Genomic DNA, 27120 nt, shown 5'->3' on the forward strand with positions numbered 1-27120 from the left:
TTGTTTCGGGCATGTTGCAAACCTAATAGGGAAAAAAGATGTGAGCATGAAGGTAAGAACACATTATAATAATGGAGAAATAAAAAAGGTTGAGATCAACCAAGGCTGGAAAACAAATACATGAAGAATGGTTAGAAGAATGGTTAGAATAGCAAACAATCATGAAGAATGGTTAGAAGAAGTGAATGGAAAAAGAGATTCGGACAACTAAACCTCACCGTACACTCATCGACATCAACCGTGCCTCCCGCAACATTCTCTTTATTCTCCAAATCGGCGGCGGAACCACCTACTAAACCATCTCGAAGGTGACGAAGTTATATTTTTTTGAAACAACATAATATAATAACACAAATCCGGCACAAGACCTGCTAAACGGGAAGGCAATGATACAACAAAACAAACCGAAACAGAAACTATAGCAACGACACACAGCTGCTGTCATACAGCAATTTCTCACGCCCCAAACATTGAATAATCATGAACTGATATGTGTATACCAGTTAAACAATGGAATGACAAAAGGTCTGAAGGTTACGTCCAAACATCAGCAAAACACAGAAAAGATGAATGGAATAGCAAGATTGGAGTGTATTTATAGTGGGGATTCGGTTGTAGAAGTCATGCCTTGGAAACCAACATACGAGTTATGATTGGTAGGGAAAACCGAGTCTGCATGGGGTATGGGAAAGGTGAAAATTATTAGCATGAAAAAAAACATTGAACACCACCAAGAGTTATTGGGACGCAACATACCATGCAAAACCAAAAAGTCGTGATTTGAATTTCAAAGTGGGTATAGAATAGGAGGGAAAATTTGGAGGGTTAAGTTACTAATCACAATTAATGAAGGAATAATAGAGGGAAAAATTAGGTTAACTTGTTGCAAGACCTAATAAGCATTTAGAGTAAGGGATGACACCAACAATATAACAAAAAATATAATCTATTTTTTTTAATAACATCAACAACGATCTTTATTATAGAAAAAATTGTTTAAGGGTATAATTGAGATAATGAAAAAAGTAAGTATAAATACATTCATCTAGTTTATTACACTTTTTAAATGATAAAAGGAAAAAAAAACCAGATATATATACATAAAAATTAACTAGTAGCTACGCTAAAGCTTATCGGCAATTCTTAGACCCTTGTGTAAAACACTACAATTTATCTTAAGAAAATAAATATAGTGCTAACAATTTAAATTAATTATTAAGGCACACACATAGAAATTATCACATCAAAGAAAATGCATATAAAACAAAAAAATTATTCACACAATTATAAAGATATTCATAATTATACATATATAATTGTGGGTGTGGTTATGGTGCATAAGGAAAATCCTTATGCACCATGCATAAGTCCAGCCCATTAACTTGTAGCCCAACAGTAATTGATTCCTACACCCCCCAAACCCGAAAACAAAAGAAAATCTGGCCAAAAAGCAGAAACACAAACGCGTTAACTCCAATCTCCACCACCGTCGAAACTCAATCTCCACCACCGTCACTCAATCTCCACCACCGTCGAAACTCAATCTCCACCACCGTCGTTCACCACCACCGTCGAAACACGTTTTCTCTCCATTTCCAACTTCAACCACCACCGGTAACAAACTTTCACCACCGGAAACCGTCTTTGTGACCGTCGTTCAACTCGTCACCGTTGTTCAACTCAACAACACCGTCGTTCACCACCGCATTCACCACCGTCGTCCAACTCCAATACTACCATTCTCCACTCGTTAGTCGTGTGTTTATCTTCAATTTTCGTTGTTTCGATTCCTCTTTTCTCTCTAACTTTCCAAATCCCAAATTGCAGTGATGATAAGGTTGTTGCTTTTCGGGACATTAATCCATCTGCTTTCAGGTATTTCCAATTCATAATCATAGGTTTCGTATCAATTTCATCATTTTCAATTTTAATTAGTGTTGTAGAAATGAGTTATTCATAAGCGCTTATGCCATAAGCCGCAAAATAATTTGTTTATTCAAAATCGACTTATTGAGGTGATCAATTTGAACTTGGCAAATTTTAGGCATTACTTAGTGGTTCATGTGGAGCACATTTCTACCGTTAAGGATCTTCGAGAGGAGAACTCAAGATTATTCTTTGGGTAAATAATAAGCTTATAGCCGTAACCACTTCACGCTTAATTTTTGTGTAGATTTTCAAATCGATCAGTTCAATTTCATGTTTGCCTTCTTTATACAAGAAGTCATATGTTACGGTGGTGCATTCACCATAACCGCGTTCATGTCGAAACCGCATTCATCACCACTAAAAATCACGTCGGAAACGGTAATAATCACGTCGCAAACTTCCATCACCGCAAATCACGTCGGAAACAAACTTCCATCACCGGAAATCGCATTCACCATAACCGCATTCATCAACTTCATCATCATCGCCGCAAGCATCTTCATCATCTTCAACAAAACAGCAAAATGATGAAAACAAAACAGGTTTGAACTTAACTTGTTCTTTTAATTTCGAATTGGGGAAAATCAAGTAATTACAATGAGTTTTGAAAGTGTTTCGTTAGTTAGAAATGGTTTTTGTTTAATTTGAAAAGTAATTGCATCTCGTGTAACCCTAAATTGACATTTTAATTTCGAATTGGGGAAAATCAAGTCAAATAAATGGTTTTTGAGTGTTTAAATGTGCTTATTATAGTATGTTTTGTTTAAAATTTATGCCAAAACCAATATGTTGTGTAAATGGTTTTTGCAAGTTTTACTCCGAAACCATTTTGCCGTGTAAATGGTTTTACTTTGGTTATTTTCCAAAACATTTGTAGATCTGTTTTATATGCAAATGATAATTGTTATAGTTGAGAATACATAACAAAATTAAGGAATCGATACACAATGCATTTATATACACCAAAATGGTAGCATGATAAATCTTTGGTAAAAATTGTAGCATATTTATATGTTCTCGTTGCAGATAGATACGTATGTCTCAACTTCTTTGCTGCTCGTGCTTGAAACTCTGCCATACTTAGCTTTCAATTTTGTGTTTAAACTCTTGTTATCAAGTCTAAGATTGGTAGAATTTTAGTGTTTATGATATGACGCTTACTATATACCACTTTAAATGCATTCTAACCATTGACCGGTTAAATTTATAGCTCTTTTTACTTCGTCACTCACAAAATACAATATTTGAAAGGATCTAGCTGCAAGTTTCGATCATGTGCTTGTGATTTTGTTTTGGTCAGCACATGAATTTACCGTCTTAGATTTATTGAAAATCCAATGGCACATGATCCAACTCAACAGTTGGATATCATATAAACCGAGATCAAATGTTTTTCTTTCAATGCTTTTGCCGATGCACCGGGATCATATAAACTCGAGATCATATAAACCGAGATCAAATGGCCGATGCAATCGGTTTTCTTTCAATGCTTTTGCCACATTTCAATTATTTGCTCCATCCTTATGAAGCCGACACTAAAATGCTTGGTTTTATTGTATGTGCGTATGAATTATTTGAATATAACAAAAAATTCATTATTGTTATTTTTGTTAGGAAAAATACACAAGAGCCAGTAAATATAAGTGAAAATAAGATGTAATATGGACATAGAGATTTAGAAGCCATACACACAATGCACTTTGTTAAAACTTTGTTAAACTCTAAAAACTATGCTAAAACCATTGTCTTGTGGAAATGGTTTTGATGAGTTGTACTCCAAAACCATTAGATGTATTTAATGGTTTTCTTTGATCATGCAGGTGAAAAAAACTAAAAAGCTAGAGCCATTGCCATCATTCAGTTTTTGGACTAACACAAATGGATGAGGAGGAAAGGAATGACACAACTTCATCATCCGATGGTGGTAAAAAGAAGGAGCAGAAAACAAGAAAGTCCAAGGGTAAAGAAAAGAAGCATCAAATAAAGAAACAACATGTTGCACAAGATTCTCGATGAAGGAAGTTCAGCCGATGAAGAATTGATTCAAAAGCTAGCACGTTAATGTTTTTTTTTATTGAATTTCTGGATTTCTAGATTAGTGTTAAGTTTCTTATTAATGTTTGTATCAAGTTTATGAATTTCTGGATTTGTATAAAGTTTATGGTGAAACAAACTTAGGGGTATGGAATACCGAAACCATAAGTATGGTTTAATGGTTTTGATAGTTAGGTGTGTCTTTTTATAGTATCTATCATATTATACTATTCATCTTATTTAATTTTTGGCCCAATAATGTTCAATTTAATTTAATTTTACTAAAATTAGGGGCATGGAATACCGAAACCATAAGTACGGTTAAATGGTTTTGATAGTGTTCTATGTGAAACCAAAATAACTCGCCTAATGGTTTTAAATGAAATTATTAATTTGTTTTAAACAATTTATCTTATAGAAAAAGAAAACATACTTTTGCTTTATTTTATGTTTGTTTTTCGTGTTAAACCTCTCGAGTTTTTACGAAAAGTGACATAATCGATTGGTTGTGTCTTTTTATAGTTTCTATCATCATAGTATACCGTTCATTTTATTTAATTTTTGGCCCAAGAATGTTCAATTTTATTAAAATTAGTTTTCAATGTAACCACTTAATAGTACACATTTTGATAGTTTTCAATGTGAAACCAAAATAATTGTCTAATGGTTTTGTAATAAAAAAAATTTGATAAACATTAAAATCATTATTAAGTAACCACTTAATAGTACACACTCATAACCTATTAAATAATTGTCAAATGGTAAATAAAATAAAAGAATAGTGAAAATTATTATTGATAAATGTTTTTAAATAAAAACAATTACTGAAACCATAAGTATGGTTCAATGGTTTTGCTAGTGTTCTATGCGAAACCAAACTAATCGTCTAATGGTTTTGTAACAACCTATAATCATGAATACGTAACCACAAAGAATGTGAATGTTATAATTTCCAATAACAAGTGCTCCACAACAAGTATGATTAGTTCGGTCATACTATGGAAATTAATCCATGTTGGGACTCGAAGACATCTATCACAACAGATTTGTTGAACTTCCTATCATTTTAACTTTATCATCATCTATGATTGATCATTTAGTATTGTAACAATTTGCATCTTTGATTTCTTTTTCTCCTTGAGAATAACCTCGCCTAGGCATAACCTCTACCGTAAAGCTTGCTCCATTCCACACTGATGCGTAAAACCTTCAGTATTTGGAAAACCACGGACAATTTATAGGACAAGAATATCGGAACGATCAGCGCCATCGTTGGCACCGTAAACATTCCTTGAAGAAGAATGAACATTAACAAGCGGTTTTGATCCCCGAGCAAGCCACTTAAGCGCCACCACATGTTATTTGCTTTCCGAGCTTTTTTAGACAGTTCCCTAAAAATGTAAGATTAATAAAATGTTTAGCGTCAAAGAATGCTCTACCACTCTAAAACACATATTGTACAAAAACATCTGAAGGAAGGTTTTAAATAATAGTCGAGTGTCCATGAGTTCAGCTCGGTTGTAAGAGCTTGATCTTATAACCTCAAGGGACGACGCTTGCAAAACGATCGCTAGTGCCACTTGAAGCAATGATAAATAATAGTCAAGTACATTGTGACCCTTGATGTTGTAGAGAAAAGCGGCCAACTACAGCTAGTGTGGTTCCAATCATGATTGTGGACCACCTTTTGATACTCTATTGGTCTAAAGCAAACATAATCGGCTAAACCGAATGAGAAGAGATGATTACCTATAAGAAGTCATGACTTCAGATCTCTTAATAAATGTTGCTCGGCGTAAGACATTGACAATGAGGTAGTATAGAACCTGCCACAAGGTGTAAACTACTAAGGGAACCAGACACATCCATGTACATAGATAGGATTTATCTTCGATATAAGGCCATGTAACTCTTGGTGGCAGCTCCCTCTCGGTCGCATAGCTTCTAAGGTCTCGTGATTCCACCATCGAATAGTAAAGAAAACCAATCCGGAGAAAAAAAATCCATTAAGGTATGATGAATATTATAAATGGATGCATAAAGTAACGTAAAGGTGACAATGACATGTCTATCACAAATCCATTCCAATGGTAACATCTATCAAATATTGTCATGCTTAGGTAGAAGTTACGGTTCGTCATATAAACAAATACAAAAATCACTTTTATACTATTTGTACAACATGAAACATGGGAGTTAATACAATATTGTTAAGACCCCTAAATGGTTTTACATCCGACGGATAAGTAGTAATGCAAGGGTGTAGAGATGAAGAAAAGAAAACATCCAAAATCAAGCGGGCGTGTCAACAAACAATAAGATTTGGTTCAACAACTAGTAGTAGGCCAAACCAGATACCAAATATATTGCAACACGTAAATAACTAAACCAGATACTGAATAACATTGATCAAAATTTTCCATTTTAAGGCCAAACCAATGAAAAATTGTAAATTTGCTAGTAAAATCGAGAATTTACCATGTTATCGTAGTTTACTCGAGCTCGTAATTTTGTATCAAAAAGAGAGTTTACATGTGTGTTTACTCATTTTCGTGACCACCGCAAACTCAAGAGTTTGACAATGACAACCATGACTACTACCATGGTTGAAATCAACATCAAAGAAATGAAAACTACCGGTGTATTGGTGGTGTTTTTTGTGGGGCAGCAAAATTGCGGCTCTATTGACCAAAGATAAATAGAAGAAAATAACAGTATAATGTTACACATAAACACACGAAGGTCCTTATAAACTTTTAAGTGCGAATTGTGATCTACACAAATAGAATAAAGCACACATCTACAAAATTTTCCGGCTTCAAAACTTGTGATCAAGAAAGCTTATTTTTGTTATCACCGAACAATTTTCAAAGTTGATCACGTATACGTACTTTTACTACTAAACTTAAGATCTCCTTATCTAGCATGAATCTCTTGAATAGGAATGTTACTTTTGTTTATGTAGAAAAATGTTAGTTGATTAGTAGTTATATGTTAGTTTCCGTGGTTTGGACCCCGGACCTCCTTCTTAAAAATTATTTGGTGTCGCTTAACTCACCAACCAAGCTACCTACGTGGGATAACAAATATCTATATCTATGTGAACAAAAATTAATGGACTAAGCTAAGGCCAATGCTAGATACCACGAAAATCATGATAGTAGAACTTGAACACGGCAAGTAAAATACATTCCATCGTAGATATTATATGCTTTTGTTTCACAGATATGTCCAATATTGAATCAAATGCATATTCTACAAAGACCATAGTAGAAGCCAATGATTTTGCACAAGTTTATTATCTTGTTGAAAAAATGAATATTAAAAATTATAGGTAGAACATACTCGGTAAAAGATGGATAAGAACACTAACGATTTTGTCAAGCGAATCGAACACCAAACCGCAACGCCAAACAATCAATGCCCATGCTAACGGACCCTAAAACCGCACTTAAATAAATCACACATTCGACCAATGAACCATTCTTGTGCTAGGATGTCAAATTACTAAGGATAAAATGCTCACCTCGGCAAATGAAAAGCGAGACAGAAAAAGCTTCTCATTCTTTGGATAAAAAAGAAGGTAAACCAAAAAGATTGTATTTGCATAGTAGCAAAAAATCCCGAAACACATGAACAATAGTTCAATCAACTTATTCTCATTACTTATGTTTGTACAACAATGAACAGGGGGTAACCTTGGCGCAACCGGTAAAGTTGCCGTCATGTGACCGTAAGGTCACGGGTTCAAGCGTAAGCGTGAGCAAGAGAGAAACGTTGGAGCAATTGAGTCGGAGGAACGTCGGAGCGGTTGAGTCATGCCGTGACCTAGCCGGAAAACCACGTCGGAGCAAGTTCTAGCGCGAGCAAGAGAGCAACGTCGGAGGAATCAAGTTGGAGCAGTTGAGTCGCCGTGACCTAGCCGTAAAACTATGTCGGAGCAAGGGTCGTGGCAAGCAAGGTAACGTCGTAGCGGTTGATTGCGAAAATGCGTGCGAGCAAGAATGATTTTCTACAATCAAAGTGTGGGTGTGAGATGTGAGCCGTGAACCGTTAGATTAAGCATGATCCGATGGTTGACAAGTACTTATGCATGATGCATAAGTTATGGCTTATGCACCATAACTTTTGCCATATAACCGTATTATGTGTCTATAGAACTTTTCAAACGTTGAATCACTCTCGACATCAATGGAATTGTGTTTTCATACATATAATAGAAAGGAAACATAATTAAAAACTAATATCACATGTATTCCAAAGATGAAATTCAGAAGATACATGAAACATATAGTCCCGAGATCGAGTCAAGAAGGTTTGACATATGTGTTGTCCTCTGGAAACTTTGCAATTTGACTTCGAATTATTTGCTCGACATGGGGTTGAACAAACATGTGAGTACTATCCAATATATGTATTATGAATTTGTCGGATGCGAGTGTGACGCATTCATATTGATGATGTGTTGAGCCATAGGTATATCACCGCACAACCAACAAAAGGACTACAAAGTTCAAAGAACAAAAAAAATTATAGCATGATGTCTACTACCACTGATTTTTTATGTGGAAAGAAACCGTGACAATTGTTTACATATTCAATTGTCAATATAAAAAATTAAGAAATTCTGAACCAAAAAGGAAGAAACCATTACTCTTGTCTTTCCAATAAAGAATGAAAAGGTTAATCGCTCCTTCAATTATTTGTTTATTTTATAAAACAACTCCAAGATGTTTTGAAATTCACTATTCAACAAAGCACTAGCCATTTATTCCTTTAAAATCATAAAAGAAAAATGGGAATAAGAATGCAACAATAATGGAAGGTATATTGAAGACCAAATTAACCGTAAAAAATAACCGAGCGCATCTTCTCGTTAGTAATTTGATGGACCAAACCGACTAATGAAGGCTATATTTTAGACCAAACTAACCGTAAAAAATAACATTGAAGATCATACCAACTAATGAGAGACAAATAAGAATATTGTTGTAATTTAGGTTAACTAAGTGATAACGGTTTGGACCTTGGGGTGTGCATCTCTCAAGGTCCCGTGTTCGATTCCCCGGTTGCCAATTTCGATGGCTGGTACGTAACACCCATACTAAACGTATCTAGAAAGTTTAGCACGTGCGTTAATTTTAGTACCGGATACATTAAAAATATACAACATAAAAATTTCCGAATGAATAATATTTACAACAAGTTACGTTCGTATAAACATAAATACTATACATCTCGTCCATACATAAAAATACATCATTGATGACCATAACATCCTGCAGCGGTACGAACGAACCCTTGATGTATCATCCATCCGGCTACGAACATGCATAATCATCCCGCTTATCCGAAACAAATAAGGATTGGGATGAGACATAATGTCTCAGTGAGTTCCCCTAAAACCTAGGCTATGGGTAACCTCAAGGGACACCTACGGTCACCACGTGCCCGACGGTTGATTATACGTGTGTGGGGACTTGCATACTAGACGGTCGTGCATACTAGGGCCGTCATCGTCTCATCTTAACTTGTTATAGGCTTCATTCCCTATACATGTCATGGCGGCCGAGGGGGAATCTAGGACCGCATTGCCAAGAATATGCTCTACATATCGAGGCCTAAACATAACATAATCTTTACTTGTCCTATACATGACTTGTACTTGTCTTATAGCATCTCATGCTCTTGTATATAAACATAATCTTACATGATAACATTCTTGAATAATCATAAGCATATTCATAACATGCATGGTCGTACATAAGTTCATTCATTAGGTTAGCATTGAACAAACAATTACTATCTTGATTCATTTTACGGATAGCCTCGGGTGGAGTAACCCCGAGAACAATCCCATACATGACCGATGTACGTACATCGGACTCCCTCGGTGTCGTGCGGGTCCCTTACGGCTTGAATCGTTCCCCTTAGATCGAGAACCTCTCGTATCCCCCTAACGTGGATAACAAGAGACACGAACACCTACGTCTTGTTTACTCATGACATGCGGGTCCCTTGCGGCTTGAACCATTCCCATCTTGAGAACCTCTTGTATCCCCCCGGAGTGGATAACAAGAGACATGCCACCTACATTATATTAGTTATGGTCTTGTCGTTCACATAAGTTAAACATATACATACTTGCTAAGTCATTCTTAATCATATACGAAGAGAATAATCTTCGCGTCTTACTTACATCCGCATTCATACCTATACTTGACATACTTAGGGATTCATGCTATCTTGCTAGTTCTTAACAACTATGTCAAGGTTCTACATTCATTCCCTTTCTTAATTCATTGCTACCCGAGTAATATCGGCTTAAACTCTCTTGAGTCACTCTTGCCATTCTTGTTAAGTATGCCATGATTTTCATTTCAAGAATCGTTTGATGTTATGTGCATTGCCTAGATGTTGTTTTGGGGTTATAGAGTTGTAAAACGTTGAAAGAAAAGCTTCGGAATGCACCACCAACCCTATGTTGTGCCAACAAGCCAAAAGCAAGTTGGCAACTATAGAGAAAGTCGCTATTAGCGACCCCGGGGCGTAGCCCCGTTCGAAGAATTTCGCTATTAGCGATTTTTTTGCTAATAACGAGTTTCTTCGGGTCTGTGGTACCAAATTTGCCATTTTGACCCAAAACTCGTCCAAATCGATCCCGCAATGCACCATAATCATCCAGGAACATATATTGACTTTAAATAACATATTTCATGGCAAACTAACATGTAATCAACAAGAATTGATCAAAGGGACATTAGGGTTTAAAACCCCTCATTAACATAAATCAATACTTTCTAACATGAATTTACACAACCAAAGGAAGGTAAACTATTTATGGAACTCACCTAAACATGTTTCTTGCACTTCTCAAGCATCAACATCAAACCCTAGCTTCCTCTTCATTCTTGATCCTTAACTTTTCCCACCAACCATGTTTTAATCTCTTCCTCCACTTGTTCCTTGCTTGCTAATCCACCCAAAACCATGCTTCGATCACATTGGGAAGAAGTTTGGATGATTTAGAGAGGAGAGAGAGAGCGTGGGTTAGAGAGAAGGAAGAGAACAATTCTTTCTCTCAAACCTAGAGAGAGAAAGTGAAAGGGAAAATGAATATTTTGGGTCCAAACATGATTAAATACTCCTTCCGTGCGAATACCCAAAATACCCTTCGTCTTAATTGCGTCGACTCGGCACCGATATATAAGTCCATACCCGACTGATATCACATAATTATATCTTCCGTCGTACTTAACATTTTCCATCATGCTCGCTTTCCATGAACATTAGTCCTCCGAAACATTGATGATAAAGTTTCCTTTTGCCGACGAGCGGGATATTACATTCTACCGCCCTTAAAAAATTTCGTCCTCGAAATTTAGAGTTCACTTAACATTTACCGAGTTCAAAGCATAACATCTTGAAGTAATCCTCATATTGTGGAAATTAACTCTTTCATAAACTTGGCTTAACTTGAATCATCTTGATCATATCTTATTCTTGCGACATCTTGGTCTAGTTATCTCGCATCCATATCATATCCGCCTAACGTAAACCATTCATATAAGTAACTCATCATTACCGGAACTATCAGATTTTCCTTTTAACTGGGGTCCTACCGGGATCCAGGTTTGCTCTCGCAATGCTCAATAACATCTAAATCATCTCATCACGTATATACATAGTTCATACATAATCTTCCTTATTACACCTTGAGACATGTGTCTCTTCCTTACATTACCTATCTTGACGATTCTACGAATCTCTTGTCTCTTTAGAGTCTTATTAAATCTTTTGATTTCATTACCATTCTTATTGCACCCAAATTCATGGATGACTCGTATAACTTGCCATGGAGAAGCAAAATTTATATGCACCGATACTTCCGACATTCATCAACTAGTCTTACAACTCATAAGCTCTTAAAACTTCCGACTTAGGCCACTTGCATTCGAATACTCCCAGCATAATCTTGTGCACCTCATGAAACCTATCGAAAAACTTTGTTGTTTACTTCAACACATCTTACTTTCTATAGCACTCGCATACCTTCAAGTGTCGCTTCTTGTTAAATAATAACGATACTCATTCTAACATATTGCTTTAAGAAGTTTTCTAAACATGAGTATTCGGATCCTTGGAACGAATAGAGACATAATCTTTTAAAAGAATTTTGTGAAAAATGTCATGTTAAAAATAATTTCGTTTCCAAGTCCCTCAATACCCATTCTAAATTTTAAGAGTTTTTAAATCATAGTTCGGAATCTTCATAACAAGTATCGTGATCATTTAACAAGTTTGACATAAGAGGGTATGCACTTCATCGTAACTTCTTTCTTATTCTTTCTTGACTTACATACATATCTTGGAGACTCACATTATTGCATAACATAAATCATATAGGATCCTTGACCCTCATAACAAAATCTCATTTCCTCATTCTAAGAACAATAAACTTGAATCTTCAAAACATCATATCCGGTTACAATCACATATTGTTACCTTCTCCTGCATGACACTTCTTCTTTTAATACCAGTTCCACACTTGATAATTCAATCATTACTTTGAGTCACAAAAGGGAACCTTTCGACTCTTACATGTATTTCTCTTATCATAGCACATACTCTTCATTTGTTGTGACTCTAACATTTCCTATCTTACTTTGGTTCCGACGCATCCATTATACCTATACCATATGCTTCACCGTCCGTATTAATCTCTTCGCTTACTTAACATTTTGTGATCTTCTTGCTTGTCCCATATTGTTTCTCAAGAAGACTCTTACTATCAAGTTTCCCGTTCCATGGTTATTGTCGAAAACTTTATCTATTAACATTCCATTGCGCCACTCGATTCCCACCGCCTGACTTTAACCAATATTCTAATCCGTTGAGACGACCGAAACTTCACATTCTTTTTCCCATATAATCATCGTCTTCTTGAACCTTTCTCAAAACATTTCATGTGGCAACTATTTCCATAAACATGCACCTCACAATACCTTGCAAGATTGAATCTCACAAGAGACTTATCGCATTACCATATTATTTTACTTGGGGATGGACCTCACATTCCCACCTTTGGTTGGGTTTACCTCATGACATATACTTATCATACTTAAACTTGTTTCCGAGCAAAACTCGAATTCTCATGGTAGATTCATCATAAATTATACATGCCTTTCCTTGATCTTGCTTCATTGCATCCTTGTATTCTCGCATACTATGTTTTGCGTAATCAACTAACGCTTACTCGTTAATTTCCTTCTTTAAGAAAACATTATGATATAACACACGGATTATTGACGTTGATGATTTTCCACTATAAATAAACATATACCGAACATAGGTCCCAAATGTTACTCTAAAATCACAGTAACGAATTGATAACACATACGTGCCATCAAATCTTGGTTCTAGTGAGTTTAGCCCACTCTACGCGAATCGTAACAAACCGTACGTATAAAATTTTTCATTTGAATTTCAAAAATATCAATTTCAATCACCCATATGCATATATCTTTCTAAACTCGATTAAACTTTATGATTCATCATCATAACGAGCTTTAGCAATTCAATTAAGCAAAACATAGGTCCGGGGAATACTCATAACTTCATTAAATCTGAAAATCTTGTGACTTCACTTAACTCTTTACCAATTTATCTTCCATCTCATGACTTTGCATCCACTTTATCCATTCATATACCGGAACCTTAAAAATCTTGATCCAAGTTCTTTGTCACTCTTGCCACGTTATCTTCTAATGTTACCTTAATCCGGATTGATTCCGTTAATACTTGTCCATGCATTTTCTTCCTTAGAAATCATAGGGTGTGATGTGCATTCGATACTTGATGTTATAAAGAGTGTTTGTTGCATAAAAGATTGTGAAAACAACCCCCAATAGCTACTAAGGCCCAAGAGACGAAATGACGGTTTCGAAAACCGAAAATTTCGCCCCAGTTCGCTATCGCCGAAATCCTCTCGGAGTAATTTCGCTAATGGCAAAAATATCGCTATTGGCGAGTTTCTTGAGATCAGTTTCCCAGTAAATCATATTTTACATAAAAATCTTACTTCCTCAAGTAATCTAGTGCACATCATTCATTCCCGTCATCATAAAAAAATAATTTTATAACCGTTGCATGGCAAGCATTAACATCATTCGATTTAATTCACGGCACATTAGAAACTAATATCTTGTTCATCATGTCACTTGACATAAAACTTCCACATAAAACCTTAATTTCGTCCGCTAAGAACGGCTTAACTTATTTCTCTGTCAACTTGTAACACCCATACTAGACGTATCTAGAAAGTCCAAGAAGAGCGTTAATTTAGTATTGGATACATTAAAAATTTACAACAAATAAAACTTCGAATGAATATTATACATCAATACACGTTCGTATAAAATGATACAACAATTTTAGACTAAAACAATAAATGTATCCTTGCAATCCATATCCATTCCTCGCCGTGTACGAACGAGCACTTGAAGAGATATCCATCCGGAAACTAACTTGACATCCGATCCGTTAATCCTGAAACAAAAATAGGATTGGGATGAGACATAATGTCTCGGTGAGTTCCACCTAATCCTAGGCTATAGGCAACCACGGGGGAAAACCTACGGTCACCACGTGTCTATTTTACAACCCGACGGTTGATTATACGTGTGTGTGGACTTGCATTCTTAGAAGGTTGTGCATACTAGGGCCGTCATAATTCATCTTACTTGTTATAGGCTTACTATCATACGTGTCATGGCGGTCGAGTGGAACCTAAGACCACTATGCCAAGATACGGTAAACGCATCGAGGACTTCATATAACATATTCATGACACCATCCTAAGCCGGACGATTAGGGAAACCTAAGGTCGTCATCGCATCACATTCTTTACTTAACTTGTACTTGTACCTAACATAATCGTACATGAATTCATTCTTGATCATATTCATAGTCATATCATACATATACTCGCATCTACGTTCATTATTCATTATGTTAGCCTTGAACAAACATTATTATCTTGGTTCATTTTACGGAGAGTCCCGGGTGGAGTAACCCCGAGTACAATCCCATACATGACCGATGTACGTACATCGTACTCCCTCGGTGTCGTGCGGGTCCCTTGCGGCTTGAACCGTTCCCCTTAGGTCGAGAACCTCCCCGTATCCCCCCGACGTGGATAACAAGAGACACGAACACCGTCATGTGGTTATAATCTTAGTCTTAACATCGTGAAAGATTAAACCTATTCATGCTTGCTTACTAACATGCTTACTAACTTATTCTTGTTTCATGTGTGAAGATAATATACTTCGCGTCTTAACATTCTAGGGATAATTGCTAAACATACTAGTTCTCGACTAACTATGTCGAGGCTCTAGCTCTTGCCCTTGCTTATAAATAACATGCTACCCGATGCAACTCATATTATAAATCTCATAAGCCATGTTCGTCTACATGTTGCAAATACTTGTTAAATGCTCAAGAAACATTTATAAAAAACCCATGCCTTGGAGTCATGTATTGAGGGGTTTGTTACCGTAGAAGATTGCTTGAAGAAACTGGACCGAAGCATGTTAAAAAGGGGCTGAAACGAGCAAACCGGGTGACATGACCCTTAGCTCGCCATTGCGAGCTCCATCACTCGCCGTTGCGAGTTCACTTACTCGCCGTGGCGAGTATGGTGGCGAGTAACACTCCGTGGAGGGTGTTTTGCTCGCCTAGACAAGCTGTTTGCTCGCCGTGGCGAGTTATGACAGATCCGTACCTGCATAATTGGTGTTTTTGACCCAAAAACCTCAATACAAAACATCCCAAGACATATCATGGCACTAGAAATCATATGGAACTTGTAAAACAGCCATTGAACAAATATTCACAAGTATAAAGGTTGCATGGCATACAAAGGGGTAATTTTCTACACATAAACCCTAGCAAAATTATATGGTTTTCTTGCAAGCTTAAACACATAATCCCAAGGGTGGGAACTATCTAAGGAACTCACCTATCAATTTCTTGAAGCATCAACAAGTCCCCAAGCTCCAACAAGTCCAAATCCTAGCTTTTGTCCCACTTGCTTCCTTTACTCCATCCATTTCTATCTTCATAATTCTTCTTTGATCAAGATGAAACCATACCCTATTCAAACTCTAGCTTCCACTTTACCATTAACAAACCCTAGTTCTTGATCTTTCCTTCAAGTTCACTTCAAAGCTTCAATACAAACCCAAGGCCTTAACTTCTTGATTCACAACCCCATGATACATGCTTCAACATAAGCTTCCATGTTCAAGCACTAAAACCCTAGCCTCTTAATCAACCACCAAACCTAGCTTCCATATCACATATCTTAAGAACCAAAGATAAAAGAGAGTTTAATCCAAACCCTAGTACAAACAACTCCTTTCAAAAGTATCCAATCTTTGTAGAGATTGGAGCTACTCCATTCTTAAAGAAACTTCATGCATAAACCTTCAATAATAACCACTACCAATCAAAAACCCTAATCCTTGTTTCTTTTCTTGAGAGAAGATGTAGTGAAACCAACAAAATCCCACTTCTAAAAATAGAAGAGATCAAAAGGAAACAAGATGAATTCTTATGCCAAGAAAAGAAGAAGATTTGGAAGATTTTGGTGGAGAGAAAGAGAGAAGGGCGTGGGAAAGGAGAGAGAAGGGAGAGAAGTTCCCAACTTCAAACCCTAGAGAGAGAAAGAGAAAACATTATGAAGATATTTGGCCCCAAAAACATTTAAATACTCCCTTGACGTGAATTTACCAAAATACCCTTTGCATTAAGCGTGTTAAATACGACTGCGAGACTTAGCTCGTATTTAACTGTCATCACTTAAAATATTCTCCATAAACTTACTTTCCTTTTTTATTAATCTTATGGCGCGATCGACGGTAATATTCCGACACCGACAAAGCGGGATATTACATTCTACCCCTTAGAAAAATTTCGTCCTCGAAATTTAGAGATCACTTAACATGTAACGAGTTCAACCATAACATCTTAAAATAATCCTTGTATCGTCGGAAACATTCTTCTCATAGTCTTAACTTAACTTGAAATATCATGAGCCAAAACTCATTCTTACGGCATATTGTACCGTATATCTCGGATCCATATCTCATCTACTTAGGGTAAATCATGTATCTTGACATGGAGAAGCAATTTTAAATTTTACCATTAAACTTGTCGTCTATAAACCAATCTTTGGTTCACATGCTCTTAAATTTTCCTACTTAATATGCTTGCACTTGAACATTCTTATCATAAACTTGTATGCCTCATATAATCTTTTGAAGAACACGGTTGTCCGCTTCGTCAAACTTTACCTTCCATGGTCTTCTACATACTCTCAGGTGTCACATAATGTTAGATAATAATGATACTTGTTTTATCTCTTTATTTTAAGAAACCTTATAAAGATTGGTATACGGATCCTTGGAATGAATATATGTATATCCTTTTTAAAGAAAACATTTTTAAATCACACCGCTAACGGTATCGCCAAACCACAGACGAGTTTCTTTATTTTGAAAAGGATTTGAATCTCGCCCAAACTCGTCACCGACGAGTTGATTCGGATGTCCGCACGTCTTAAGTGAACTTACTCACTTACGACGTGTGTCATTGGTTTCAAAAATGAAAATATCATGTTGTTTAGAATAATTCATTTCCAAGTCCCTTAATACCCGTCTTAACTTTTAAAAGTTATGAAATCTTGGTTTAACATTGTTCTAGCAAGTATCGTTATCATTTAACCTTTATGGCATCGGTGAGTATGAATCTCATCTTGCTTAGCTCATAATTCATTTCTCCTTATCTTATCCATCACCGACGGTATAAGTCTTATTACTTAACATTTCGAGAACTTTTCGCTTGTCTCATAATACCTCTCATGAAGCTTCTTTACTGTTAACAACTTAATCAATTTACTTTTGTTGCGCTACTTCCGATTCCCACCGGTTGTCTTTAACCAATACTCAAAATCATAGAGACGAGTGAAACTTCTCATTCCTTCCTTACGCATTATCATCTTACCGAACTCTTCTAATGACCATTCATGTGACATCCATGCTGCAACTTGCTCTTCATAAGGCCTTGTTAGATAAAATCTCATGATAAACCTACCGTATTTTCAATTCCCATAGCACGTTCATATTGCACATCGTGCATACTTTTCTTGAACATCCTACTTGGCATCTTCGTTTCTCGCATGCTATGCTTTGTTTAATCTTACCAATGATAGCTCGTTAATTTTCATATTGAAGAAAACTTCATAATTTTGCACACGGATCATTGGTGTTGATGTTTCTTTATTATATTTATAAAATATTGAATTTTGGGTCTCGATCGTTACCATAAAATTCGTGGAACGAGTTGATAACACATAGTGTCATCAAATCTTGCTCCAAATGTTCAAATTATTTTTCATGTATTGTAACCGACCGATACCTACGGAATTCCATTTAAAATTTATGAATACCAATTCCAATCATCCATATGCGTATATCTTTTCTAAAATCTTATCAACTTTGCAAGAATTTAAATTCGTCCTAGTAACGAGCCTTAGTAAGTTAATTAAGCAAATCATAGATTCGAGGGGTAATTAATACTCCACAAAACCCGAGAATCCCGTGATCAAACATAACTCTTAACCACCTTAACTTCTTATTTCATGTCTTCACGTCCAATCATATACCGGAACCTCTATATTCTTTGATCCGAACTCTTCTTTGACCCTTGACATATTAACTTCCAAAGTTGCCTTAACCGTATTGATTTTCGTTAATAGTTGCTCATGCCTTTTCCTTTGAAAATCTTAGGATGTAATATGCATTCATTACTTGATGTCATAAAAAGGTTTTTGTTGCATAATAAGATTGTGAAGACAACTCCCCATTAGCCACTATAAATCCTAGGAACGAATTGACAATTTTTGAAAAACTCAAATTTCGCTCCAGGTTCACTATTGGCGAGTTCCTTCACTCAATTTTCCTAAAACGTTCTTCACATAAAAATTCTTATTTCTCAAGTAATCCAATGCATATCATTCATTCCTATCATCGTAAAATATTCTACAAAATATACACGGCAACCATCAACCTATTTCAATACCATTCTCGACTCGTCGAAAAATCAACGCCTTAATCCGGACGGCATAAGCTTTCACTTAAACCTTTAACTTCTTCTACTATGAGTAACTTGCCTCGCTACATTAGAACTTATCGCACTTTCAAACACTGTAACCTTGTCCACTCGAGCTTACAAATCCATAACCTCATTCACATAACTCTACTTCGAGAGTCTACTAACTCCGTCCACATATGTCGACTTCTCCCTATCTTGTAGCCTTGTACTTACATTCAAGAAATATATTTCCTTTCTATAACACAGTCTTGTTCCAACAACGACTCTTACCGAAACTTCCGGCCATACTCGATATTTCCAAAGTCTTCACTTACGTTATACGAAGTATCTTTAACAACTTATTCAACATCGTTGAAACATTCCATCTTATTATTACTCGCATTCCCGAAGGATTCAAACTTGAATAACTTAGCTCACCGGCCACCATTTGGCACGATTATATTCTTACTTTACTTACTCGAGTTCTATCTCCGCAGATCATCTTCTTCATATACTTCGTTCCTCCCGGGTCCTATTCAGGCTCTCAAGCATCCGTTCTAACCGTCAAATGTTAAATTGAGTTGATCAGGCTCAACTAACATCAACAATTGAAACATTTACCTGGAACCCAATGGTCCCACTTCCTTAGTTGTAACTTAATGACTCCAAGGCACGGTACGAATCGACTGCTTCCGATACCAAATGTAACACCCATACTAGACATATCTAGAAAGTCCAAGTAAGAGCGTTAATTTAGTATTGGATACATTAAAAATTTACAACAAATAAAACTTCGAATGAATATTATACATCAATACACGTTCGTATAAAATGATACAACACTTTTAGACTAAAACAATAAATGTATCCTTGCAATCCATATCCATTCCTCGGCGTGTACGAACGAGCACTTGAAGAGATATCCATCCGGAAACTAACTTGACATCCGATCCGTTAATCCGAAACAAAAATAGGATTGGGATGAGACATAATGTCTCAGTGAGTTCCACCTAATCCTAGGCTATAGGCAACCACGGGGGAAAACCTACGGTCACCACGTGTCTATTTTACAACCCGACGGTTGATTATACGTGTGTGTGGACTTGCATTCTTAGACGGTTGTGCATACTAGGGCCGTCATAATTCATCTTACTTGTTATAGGCTTACTATCATACATGTCATGGCGGTCGAGGGAACCTAAGACCACTATGCCAAGATACGGTAAACGCATCGAGGACTTCATATAACATATTCATGACACCATCCTAAGCCGGACGATTAGGGAAACCTAAGGTCGTCATCGGCATCACATTCTTTACTTAACTTGTACTTGTACCTAACATAATCGTACATGAATTCATTCTCGATCATAGTCATAGTCATATCATACATATACTCGCATCTACGTTCATTATTCATTATGTTAGCGTTGAACATAAATTATTATCTTGGTTCATTTTACGGAGAGTCCCGGTGGAGTGACCCCGAGTACAATCCCATACATGACCGATGTACGTACATCGGACTCCCTCGGTGTCGTGCTGGTCCCTTGCGCCTTGAACCGTTCCCCTTAGGTCGAGAACCTCCCATATCCCCCCGACGTGGATAACAAGAGACACGAACACCGTCATGTTGTTATAATCTTAGTCTTAACATCGTGAAAGATTAAACCTATTCATGCTTGCTTACTACTTCGGACCCTTGAGTCGATCCGAGTAGCGGTAATCTTATACTTGTTCATCATAAACATGGTGGAGAGATATCTAATCAAACCACAACTAACATGCTTACTAACTTATTCTTGTTTCATGTGCGAAGATAATATACTTCGCGTCTTAACATTCTAGGGATAATTGCTAAACATACTAGTTCTCGACTAACTATGTCGAGGCTCTAGCTCTTGCCCTTGCTTATAAATAACATGCTACCCGATGCAACTCATATTATAAATCTCATAAGCCATGTTCGTCTACATGTTGCAAATACTTGTTAAATGCTCAAGAAACATTTATAAAAAAACCCATGCCTTGGAGTCATGTATTGAGGGGTTTGTTACTGTAGAAGATTGCTTGAAGAAACCGGACCGAAGCATGTTAAAAAGGGGCTGAAACGAGCAAACCGGGTGACATGACCCTTAGCTCGCCATTGCGAGCTCCATCACTCGCCGTTGCGAGTTCACTTACTCACCGTGGCGAGTATGGTGGCGAGTAACACTCCAGGAGGGTGTTTTGCTCGCCTAGACAAGCCGTTTGCTCGCCGTGGCGAGTTATGACAGTCCGAGACCTGCATAATTGGTGTTTTTGACCCAAAAACCTCAATACAAAACATCCCAAGACATATCATAGCACTAGAAATCATATGGAACTTGTAAAACAGTACCATTGAACAAGTATTCACAAGTATAAAGGTTGCATGGCATACAAAGGGGTAATTTTCTACACATAAACCCTAGCAAAATTATATGGTTTTCTTGCAAGCTTAAACACATAATCCCAAGGGTGGGAACTATCTAAGGAACTCACCTATCAATTTCTTGAAGCATCAACAAGTCCCCAAGCTCCAACAAGTCCAAATCCTAGCTTTTGTCCCACTTGCTTCCTTTACTCCATCCATTTCTATCTTCATAATTCTTCTTTGATCAAGATGAAACCATACCCTATTCAAACTCTAGCTTCCACTTTACCATTAACAAACCCTAGTTCTTGATCTTGCCTTCAAGTTCACTTCAAAGCTTCAATACAAACCCAAGGCCTTAACTTCTTGATTCACAACCCCATGATACATGCTTCAACATAAGCTTCCATGTTCAAGCACTAAAACCTTAGCCTCTTAATCAACAACCAAACCTAGCTTCCATATCACACACTACAAAAAACACGCTGGATTGCGGAGGTTTTTTTGCGGGTTTTTTGCGGAGGTTTTCAAAACCCCCGCAAATTAGTTGAAATAGTGACGCGCCCCCTTTCTGCTGTAACAAATGCTTTTCAATCTTGGACGGTTTCAAACCCCCACAAATTAAGGCAATTTTTCTAATTTTTAACCTATCCCGCTACCCTTTCACGTGTGGCGCACTTTTATTTTCGTTTCCCTCTCCTTTGATTCACTTCATTGAAAACAAATCAAAATCTCTTTCTCTCATTATCTCTTTCTCCATCTCCAGAACCTTCTCACTCTCTCTCCCTCACAGCTCCAGGAACCTCTCTTTCTCACTCTCACGGCCGTCTCACTCGCCGCCGTCACTCTCCAGAACTTCTGTTCCAACACTCACTCTCTCCCTCTGTCACTCTCTTCGTTGTCAAACCCTCTGTTACTGTAGCCGTTGCAAACCGCTCCACTCTCACTCTCTCCCTCCGTCACTCTCATCGTTCCATTCCATCACTGTCTCCCTCATAGAGGTATTTTTATTCTATTTTTCATAAATCAATTTTTTATTTGGGAATTAAGGTTTGATGAAATTGTTTTGTCTTTGAATTGTTTCAATGAAATTGATAGTTATAGGGTTTGATGCTTTTGATTTTGATGAAAAATCAATATTTAGGGTTCACCAATATTTTCTGCAATATTACAATTTAAGACAATTTAAGGTTCACCAATAGCTATCACCAGCCATAAACAAACTTCATATACATAGTTTCAACTCTTGAAATTCTTTGTAATGAACTTTGTTGTCTTAGGGTTCACCAATAATCATGAATGTTTTGATGGTTGAAATATAACTTTTGGAGTCTAGATGTAAGTAATTGAATCTGATGATGACAGTGGAATGAATGTCAATATACCATCCTTTATTGTGTTGGATTATTTTTCGCTTCTATGTTGGAAAGCTATGTTTGAACCAATATTATCATGTCTATTGTTCTAATTAAACTGTTTGGCATTTTTGCAATTGTGTTAGAAATTTTCTAGATAATGGTTCTATTTTTCTAGAAAATGCATTATATTATATATATTATAGATAATGCTACTATTGTTGCTAATAATAGTTTAATTCTTGGTTTAGGCAGATGGATAAGTTTATTCACTATGTCAATTAGGAGCCCTGGTTTGAAGTTTGTTGTCTAAAATATTTTTCTAGAGAACTTGTTTCGCATCTTTAACGTTTTGAGTAGAAATTCGTACTCACTGTTCATGCCATACTGGTATTCTCTCAGGATGGTCCAGTCAATGCATTGTATCAACACCATATACCAGGGGAGTTAGTTATTTTTACAATGACGAAGTGACTCCTCGCATCTCTCACTTCCTATTCCTGTCCCTTCCCTTCACTTCAAAGCTGCCACACATAATTTAGAGAGCTCAAATTTGAATTTTAAGACACAATTTGTCAGGTATGTTGCTCATCCAAATGCATATTGGACTGGTTATTTTACAAGTAGGCCAAGCTTTATAGGGTTACATGAGAATAAAGAGTGGTTGCTATCAGATATAATGTTTCTGAGCTCTCATATATCATTCTTACTTGGATGTGCATTATTCATTCCTTTCTTCTTGATATTTAGGCAGCAAGGCAATTGGAATTTTTTAAAGGGAGGAATGAATCAGGACCAAATAATGTTACTGCTGATTATGAAAATCAGATTTCAATAGGCTATGATGAGGTGCACGTTAATAATTTTATTTTTAGCTAATGATTTCATAATTGTAAACTGAAGTGATCCACGATTTCTTAATTTGCAGGCAGAAGGCTTGGTTGCATCTCCACTTGCTTTATTGGTAAACCAAATATCAAGTTCGCATGTGATAAACACAGTAACAGGCTTCCAACAGGTGCACTCTAGTCATAGAATTCATTTATCTCCTTTTTTGTTTTTCTTTTTGCAAGAAATCCATTAATGACTTGTTTTTACTACATTAACCTTTTTCATCCTATATGATTTCTTATTTTTTTTTATCAATAATAAGTTATATAATTTGATAGATATTATTGGAACTTACTGACCATGTTAACTTATATGCTTTGTTCTTCCTTCTTATCTCATAAATGGATGCACTAATGGACCCTTCCTCCAATGAGTGCGCTAATGGAGACAAAACACATACACATTAGTTATGGTATTCAAACACATTTATTTGGTTAAGTTTTGAAGTCTTTAGACATTGATTTATACTTTTACATGACTGACTTCAGAACATACTTGCCACAGGTTTCCACTGCAAAGGTTTTTGTCTAGAACTCTTCTGGGATGGAAATTGAGTCTCAGCTTCTGCCTATATCTAATATTACTTTGAGCATACGAAAAAATATGTCAAAACATATATAGGATTCCTGGTGAAGTGGCTAACTTCTTTGGTTCATCAAATGTAAGTTCTTTTATGATCCCATATATCTTTGTTCCTTTCTTTGACGAAATAATACATCAGGTGACTTATTGGATTGTATATGTCAGTAGCTTTAGATTTAAGTTTTTTTCTGTCAAGCCTGATGAAGTTTGTTATTTTATTTTTTAATTTAGGATGATTCTAGAGAAGAGAGTTAAGCACCCGTCCAAAATGATAGATGAAAATTGCATTTCAAGTTTAAATGAATATGTTTTGCTTGTTGTGAACTTCTGATGCAATTGTAGGCCAATAATGACCGTTATGTTAGTTTCACGCTTTTCTTAGTTTGGTTTAGATCACGATCAATCTAGTGTGGTATTTGTTTTACTTTTTCCATAATTTTGTGGAAGCTTCATCAAATATTTTAGCTAATGAAGTGTTTTTTTCTTTATAATTTCAGCAGAAATATGTTGCAAATGAGCCTAATTCGCCTTTGAACGGAAGAGGATCATGTGGTGGAAGAAACATCTGATGTTTTTTAGATTAAATATAAAGGTTTTATATCAAATATCAAACAACACTTGGTTGGTTGTAGAACTATCTGAGTTTTCATTTGGAATAGAAGGTTGAAAAGAGATATTGACTATATGTTTTGTTATGATATCTCTTTTAGGGGAAGACATATTTTATGCTATTATTATGAATTTGTGTTATGTATTGTCACATTTAAATTAGATTATATATGATATTATATATGGATATTTTGGACACGTTATTAAGTTTAAATATTTATTTTGGAATTGAGTGTATTGATAAATTTAAATTTTACAATACCAATAAATTGCTATTAAAAACAAGAATGGATTAAATAAAGAAAAAAATTATGTAACAAAAATCAATTATATCATTTTTGTATTAAAGGAGGTTAAAAACTCCCACAAAACAAACAAAAAAGGAATTTAAAAAAAATATATCCATGTATCTATGGAGGTTAAAAACTCCCGCAAATTAAACACTCTTATTGCGGAGGTTTTGGATCTGAATACCGGCGGTTACAAAAAACCCCCGCAAATTAAACACTCTTATGTCACTTTTGTAGTGACATATCTTAAGAACCAAAGATAAAAGAGAGTTTAATCCAAACCTTAGTACAAACAACTCCTTTCAAAAGTATCCAATATTTGTAGAGATTGGAGCTACTCCATTCTTAAAGAAACTTCATGCATAAACCTTCAATAATAACCACTACCAATCAAAAACCCTAATCCTTGTTTCTTTTCTTGAGAGAAGATGTAGTGAAACCAACAAAATACCACTTCTAAAAATAGAAGAGATCAAAAGGAAACAAGATGAATTCTTATGCCAAGAAAGGAAGAAGATTTGGAAGATTTTGGTGGAGAGAAAGAGAGAAGGGCGTGGGAAAGGAGAGAGAAGGGAGAGAAGTTCCCAACTTCAAACCCTAGAGAGAGAAAGAGAAAACATTATGAAGATATTTGGCCCCAAAAAACATTTAAATACTACCTTGACGTGAATTTACCAAAATACCCTTTGCATTAAGCATGTTAAATATGACTACGAGACTTAGCTCGTATTTAACCGTCATCACTTAAAATATTCTCCATAAACTTACTTTCCTTTTTTATTAATCTTATGGCGCGATCGACGGTAATATTTCGACACCGACGAGGCGGGATATTACACAACTCATTCATCATTCATTGTTAGAACCTTATTCACACCGAACATATAGATCTTTATTTTCGTTCTCATATCTCAATCCCCGAGAGCTTACTAATTCCATCAACACATGTCGACTTCTCCTATTCTTGTAGCCTTGCACTCCCGGGAGAACTCACACTTATACTTGCTTAGTTCACCGGCCACCCATTGGCACATTCAAACTCTTACTATAACTTGCTCCGAGTTCTTACTTCTCGGTACCTCTTCATCACATACTTCGTTCCTCCTGGGTCCTATTCAGCTCTCGTGCATCCGTTCTAACTGTCGAATGCTAAATTGAGTTGATCGAGGCTCAACTAACAATGACAATTAAAACATTTACCCGGAACCTAATGGTCCCACTACTTTAGTTGTAATTTAATGACTCATGGCACGATCTGAATCGACTGCTCGATACCAAATGTAACACCCATACTAAACGTATCTAGAAAGTTTAGCACGTGCGTTAATTTTAGTACCGGATACATTAAAAATATACGGCATAAAAATTTCCGAATGAATAATATTTACAACAAGTTACGTTCGTATAAACATAAATACTATACATCTCGTCCATACATAAAAATACATCCTTGATGACCATAACATCATGCGGCGCTACTAACGAACCCTTGATGTATCATCCACCCGGCTATGAACATGCATAATCATCCCGCTTATCCGAAACAAATAAGGATTGGGATGAGACATAATGTCTCAGTGAGTTCCCCTAAAACTTAGGCTATAGGTAACCCTCGGGGAAACCTACGGTCACCACGTGTCTATAATACAACCCGACGGTTGATTATACGTGTGTGGGGACTTGCATACTAGACGGTCGTGCATACTAGGGCCGTCATCGTCTCATCTTAACTTGTTATAGGCTTCATTCCCTATACGTGTCATGGCGGCCGAGGGGGAATCTAGGACCGCATTACCAAGAATACGCTCTACGTATCGAGGCCTAAACATAACATAATCATGACACGAACCTAAATCGGACGATTAGGGGGAACCTAAGA

At 36.3% G+C, this 27120-nt stretch overlaps 1 long non-coding RNA gene and 2 pseudogenes across 2 annotated transcripts; 1 reads left to right on the forward strand and 2 right to left on the reverse strand.

The window, feature by feature from the left end:
• Window positions 1–4896: 4896 nt before the first annotated feature.
• LOC146922361 (glycerophosphocholine acyltransferase 1-like) lies at window positions 4897–7690 on the reverse strand (annotated as a pseudogene).
• Window positions 7691–8173: 483 nt separating this feature from the next.
• On the reverse strand, window positions 8174–16824 carry LOC146922362 (general transcription and DNA repair factor IIH subunit TFB5 pseudogene; annotated as a pseudogene).
• Window positions 16825–22227: 5403 nt separating this feature from the next.
• LOC146922363 (uncharacterized) lies at window positions 22228–25149 on the forward strand. 2 transcript variants are annotated; one of them, XR_015012423.1, is made up of 6 exons: window positions 22228–22515; window positions 23121–23448; window positions 23620–23718; window positions 23798–24172; window positions 24265–24421; window positions 24840–25149. It is a non-coding gene; the product is annotated as an uncharacterized LOC146922363 (long non-coding RNA). The 2 variants fall into 2 exon arrangements; XR_015012422.1 differs by having other exon boundaries at window positions 23272–23448.
• Window positions 25150–27120: the final 1971 nt, after the last annotated feature.

The sequence above is a fragment of the Medicago sativa genome, chromosome 5 (genome assembly GCF_051527215.1).
Source record: "Medicago sativa cultivar Bolivia chromosome 5, Bolivia_mono, whole genome shotgun sequence".
NCBI lineage: Eukaryota > Viridiplantae > Streptophyta > Magnoliopsida > Fabales > Fabaceae > Medicago > Medicago sativa.